A 6,081-nucleotide genomic window follows, 5' to 3' on the forward strand; every position below is an offset into this window, starting at 1 on the left:
CAGTTGGTCTGGTGCTGCATTGTCTGTCTTTTCGGAATTTCCTTCCTGTGCTAGTGTATGTGTGCTGTGGCAAGATTCTGATTCAAAGCAAGCCAGTCAGACCACCTTTCCAACTAAGGCTAGATTCACACATGCTTGGCTGCACTTTGCGGTCAGTTTTTGAAAGAAGTCTGGTGCAGCTTTGTTCACCGGTACAGGTGCAAAATTTTACTTGAATTCTCACCCAAACTGGACCTAAAAACATGCAGGACTCTTTTCAAAACCGGACTGCGGCTGCCCTGGATATGTAGGAACTATTGCAAGCTGGTCCGGTGCACATGTTATGTGAATTAGATGCGGTTTAAAACGCATCCGTTTTGCATATGTGATCATAGCCTAAGTGGGAAATAATGGCAAACATGGCCCAGCCTGGCACACACAGGATTTCAGACAGAGGCTGTATGGTGCTGGGTCAGCCACACAGTGAAGCCCTCTGGACGTCACTATTGTACATACCGTACGTTTATACAATGTTCAGCTTGCTTTGCAGAGAAGAGTGGGTAGAAAAGGATAAGCCTACCGAAGTGCACCTGTACTATGAGTTTACTGTATGTTTCTTCCTGTCTCTTTCACCATTCCATGTTGTGTGTGGTTTGTTTTTTGTTTTTAACAGCAATACAATTGGAAGTTAACTTCAAACCTTTATGCTGTTCAGAGTATTATGTTCTTTTCTTTTAGGAATGGACTAAGAGGTGTCCTGCTAATGTTAATAACAATAAAGTATGTATAAACAATACAGTACTTGCCTCCTTTTTATCAGAATTGTATATTTAACTGCTTTTGACCACCAGCCATCAATTGATGGCAGCAAAATAGTACTCCGCTGTACGGCGGTGCTTAAGGAGTATAGGGCGCGTGCCCACAGTGTGACGTAGAAGCTCAATTTGCTCCTGAGAAGGAGAGAATGGAGATCTGTCAATGTAAACGGACAGATCTCCGTTCTGTCAAGGGTGAGGAGAGCGGTCTGTTGTTCCTAATGCATGGGTGCTCAACCTGTGGCCCTCCAGCTGTTGGGGAACTACAAGTCGCATCATGCCTCTGCCTTTGGGAGTCAAGCTTGTAACTGTCAGCCTTGCAATGCCTCATGGGACTTGTAGTTCTGCAACAGCTGGAGGGCCACAGGTTGAGCACCCCTGTCTAATGCTTAGGAACATCGATCGCTCTCCTCACCCAAGCAGTCCCCCCCCCCACAGTTAGAATCACTCCCTAGGTAATACAATTAACCCCTTGATCGCCCCCTACTGTTGACCCCTTATCTGCCAGTGACATATATACAGTAATCAGTGGCTATTTATAGCTGTGTTCGTTGTAGAAGTGTCAGTGGTCCCAAAATGGTGTCAAAGTGTCTGATCTGTCCGCCGTAATTTCGCCATCCTGATAAAAACACAGATTACCGTCATTACTATAGAAAAAAGAATAAACATGCCATAAATCTATCCCCTATTTTGTCGGCGCTATAACTTTTGCGCAAACCAATCAATATTAGTTTTATTGCGATTTTGGTAAAAAAAAAAAAAAGTCAGTAAGTGTATATTGATTTGGTTTGTGCAAAAGTTATAGCGTCTACAATATAGAGGATAGATTTATGGCATTTTTATTGTTTTTTTTACCAAAAATATGTAGAATACATATCGGCTTAAACTGAGGAAGAAATAATTTTTATTTTTTTTATATATATTTTTCGGGGAAATTTTATTATAGCCAAAAAAGTAAAAAATATTTTGCTTATTTTTTAAAATGGTCTGTCTTTTTTTTTATTTATTTTTTTGGCGCAAAAAAATAAAAACACAGGTGATCAAATACCACCAAAAGAAAACTCTATTTTTGGTAAAAAAATACCTAAATTTTGTTTGCGTACAGCGTCGCACTGTATCGGAAAAAAATGGCTCGGTCAGGAAGTGGGTAAATTCTTCCAGGGCTGAAGAGGTTAAAGTGGTACTAAACCGTGTGTTTTTCTCTTGTGTTCATGGACGGACACAGAAGCATATTCTTGACAGTAGGGTATTCGCCTTCTATCAGGAGAGGACTAGGCAGAAACATGTTGATATATTAAAACAACCTCAAAACTGTACAGTACTGCCCAGGTGGGTGGTCCCTCTGGGTACAACCCCTCTCCCTGCATGCAGCAGCCCAGTTTTTTTTCTGCCTAGCATAGAAGGACCTGGCTCCCAGTGGGCCCGTTGGTCCTGTGGATTTTTTGCTTTTTTCTACTATTGATCCTATGATCTACTATCAACTGTCGACTGCCCAGTTTCGGCCATCGAGTGTAAGCAGGCCTTTAGCTACATGCTGGGTCGGCCACAACATGCCCCATTTGCTCCAGGGGTGGCCGGTGAGCTACGTGCTCCGGGGCACACATATGACCAGACTAATTACTGTCTGTGTCACAGTGTGCCGGGCCGACAGCTACAACCGTATTGTTCGGGTGGTGGATCTGTCTGGGATGCGTCCAGCAGTCCTCGCAGGACGGGTAAGTACAGTTCCCCCTGTTTTAGCAGGATGGAACAGATGGGCATTCCTGGGGAGGTCAATTAGGGGGTCTCTCATCCTTCCTTTCCTCTATCCCTGTCCTTCCCTCCTCCCCATGTGCTGTGGTGACTGGGTGTTCTGTGTACTGCCCTGGGGGTCTGCCGAGGGGGGCTCCGTTTTTTGTCTGTGGGTTGCACCATGTCTAGGGTCTGCTCTTTGCTGAGGTGGGTGCTGCTGGGTGCCCAGGTGTTCGCTGCCATTTCCTTGAAGCCCGTGCGCTGTTTCAGGGCTGGTGGTCTTGTTCTTGTGGTTTTCACTGGGGTTTTTACCTCTAGCGGTCAAAACGGCTTTCAGAGCGGCGCGAACAGCCAAAATCACCTCGGAGAGAGACTGACATAGGGAACACTTCAGTCAGGGAGAGCGGACAATAGCTGTGCAGTGCCTGGTTCAGATGGTGAGTCCTCTGGGGACCCCCCCTCGTTTTTCTGTGACAGTGAACTGTGTACTTGCCTTAGGTCTCTAAGGGTGTCAGGCAAGTGAGTCAGAAGCTGGCGCTTTTTCCCCAGACATCCCTGTATTGGCAACCAGTGCACCTGCTGTACCTGTGGACGCTATGTTGGCGGTACTGGAGGCATTTGTTGCCAGGGTAGAAGTTGTGTGCGGGCGCAAAAGATCGCATGGCTGGCCGTTATCTCTTTTTGAGGAGTGTTTCCTGGAAACTGACATATTCCCCGATGTGGCCCCCGGTATACAGGGAATTACCACTATTCCGGTGGAAGGGACCCCTGTGTGTTTTTTTTTTTTTTTAAGAATCCTGCAGATGGGAGGACCGAGGCGGTGGCCCGGTCCTTGTTCATGGTATTGGGGTCAGCATTGTGACCATCAGTATCTGCGGTGGGGCTACGCCGCATGATTTGACTGAAATGCTGGTCCAGACGTCCAAGAAGCTCTTCCAGGGTTGGAGGCTTTTGGAGCCTCACTGGATGACATTATTAAAAATGTGGTTTGGGGTGAGAGCACGGTGCTCCCACAATTCATAAAAGATAAGGGGCCACGGCGTGGGCCAGGGCCCTCCTTTTTTCCGCTCACAATCTTTTTTTTTTTCTGTCCGCAGGTAAGCGTTCCCAGGCCGACAGGGTGTCCGCTGAGTGGTTTAAGTATCCCTGTTCCTCGCAGGCCAAACATGCCTGCGAGCAAAATCTGCAGCGACATGGAGGTCTTCCACCCCCCCCCCCCGCCTGACTAGGGGGTGGGGGGGTCTCCCTCAAGAGTTTGCAGCTCGGTGGACCTCCCTACTTCCGACCAGTGGGAATGTGGAGTGGTGTCATCGGGGTACAAGATGGAGTTTCTCTTGTCCACCAAACAGATTTTTTCCCTCCACCTTCATCTCCTTCCAGGTCGCTGGGCTGCCTTGTTTGGGGCAGTGCAGGATCTGCTAATGTGCAGGGTCATAGGCCTGTGCTGGCGCCAGTAAGGTTCAGGGATTCTACTCCGATCTGTTTGTAGTCCCAAAGAAGGGAGGGGTCGGTCCGGTCCTGGATCTCATGACCCTTAACAGCTTTGTGAAAGCACAAAGGTTCAGGATCGAAGCAATTCACTCTGTGGTCGCTGCACTCCATCCGGGGGATTCTTTTTCTACCATCCTTGGACATCAAGGACGCATTTATTGCAGTCCCCATATGCGTCAGTCATCTGAGGTTTTGGCGGTTTGCAGTCTGGAATGAGCACTACAAAATGGTAGCTCTCCCGTTTGGCCTGGTGTCGGCACCAGGAGTTTCCCCGAGGTGCTCATCCTGATCCTGGCCTTGCTGAGGCAGCAAGGGATCGCAATCATGGACTATTTGGTTGATCTCCATCTGAGAGCAGCTTCTGCCTCAGAATTGGGGGAGGATGTGGAGATCACCAGTCAGACTCTCCGGGAGTTTGGCTGGGTACTGAACCTCCAGAAGTCGGTGTTGGTGCCGACTCAATGCCTGGAATACCTGGGCTTGATTCTGGACTCCTCAGAGGCAAGTTTTTTTTTTTCTCCTTTTCTCCTATCGAGTTGCAGACTCTTCAGGCTGCGGTAAAGCGGTGGGTGTCATGCAGGCGGTGGTCACTGCTCTCTTGCATGCGAGTCCTGGGTTTCATGGCAGCCACCTTCGAGGTGGTACCGTGTGTTTTAATGCCACACTCTGTTTTGATGTCTTGCATACGGAGATCCTGTCAACATGGGACACATCTCCACTGTCCCTGATCAGGTGGCTGAGGCCTCCGGCCCTTCTGTCCGGGAAGTCTTTTTCACTGGACGGTCACGACGGATGCCAGCCAGGAGCTGTGCCTACTAGCACATTGTGTGAAACTTACCTAAAAAAAAAAAAAAAAAAGGAAGCCCTGCCAGCGGTGTGCTTTCCCTGCTAACAGGGCTTCCATCTTCACCCAGCCTTCCTTCTGGGTTGGTGGGCTCTGGTCCTGTGATTGGACAAGCTGCAATGACACCATTCACAGCACAGGACTCTGAAGGAATCGCACTGTATAAAAATATTCTGGCCAATGAAATTAACACCCAAGAGCTTGATGCATGTAAAGTTAAGCCCCATAAAGCAGGTGTAACCCAGCAGCAGACATGCAAAGGTCTGCACCAGGGAACTCAAGCCGGCGTATTTTACGTAGTTTACGTTGGGCGTGAATATGGCTTGGCGTAGGTTACGTTCACGCCATAGGCAGTGATCCGGCGTATCTTAGGCAGTTGTTCCAACGTGGTTATGAGCATGCGCAGAGGGATGCGTCCTCGTCTCGGCGCAATTGGTGATACGTATCTGTCTGTCGCTCGGCCCATCATTTGCATGGGGTCAAGCCTCATTTGCATGGCTCACGCCTACTTCCACTTATGCTGACTTGCGCCTTCGAAACCCAGCGCAGTTTTGGGAGCATTGGCTTTGTGAATTCAAATGCTTGCCTCTTTGCGCTGCATCGGTGTAGCGTATTATATTTGCGCTATGGCGGCGTTATTTGCGCCCGCTCTCTGTGAATCCGGGCCGATATCTCTACTTCTCTCAACTACGTGGCTCCTGATATTAAGACCACTATGCATAGATTCCAATGACCGCTCCTCCACTCATCATATACCAAGTATAAAAAAAGTCCTCCATTGGAAAGTGTGTTATTAAGATATCTTAAATCGAACAACTCGCAGGCAATTCCTGAGAGTCTATTGGATGAAACGTGTTGAGGGCGGTTATGTGTGTGTGTGATGTCAGACCCAGAAATAGCTGGATAATACAGTGGCAGAAAGTATAAACTTGTAATACTAGTGCAGCCCAAGTGTTTTATAGTGTTGAGCAGAATATGCCATATTCGATTTCGCGATATATCTCGAATATATATTCGAATATTCGAGATATATTCGCTAAATTCGAATATTCGTGATATTTTATCGAAATGAAATTATTGCGATTTTTCGCTATTGCGAATGCGAAAATAATTGCGATTTTTTGATAACTGCGGTAGGAGCACTCTGATTGGCTCAGAATATTCGTGATATTTTATCGAAATATCGCAACATGCGAATGCGATATTTATTGCGCAATTTCG

Source organism: Rana temporaria, chromosome 6 (assembly GCF_905171775.1).
Source record: "Rana temporaria chromosome 6, aRanTem1.1, whole genome shotgun sequence".
In the NCBI taxonomy this organism is placed as follows: domain Eukaryota; kingdom Metazoa; phylum Chordata; class Amphibia; order Anura; family Ranidae; genus Rana; species Rana temporaria.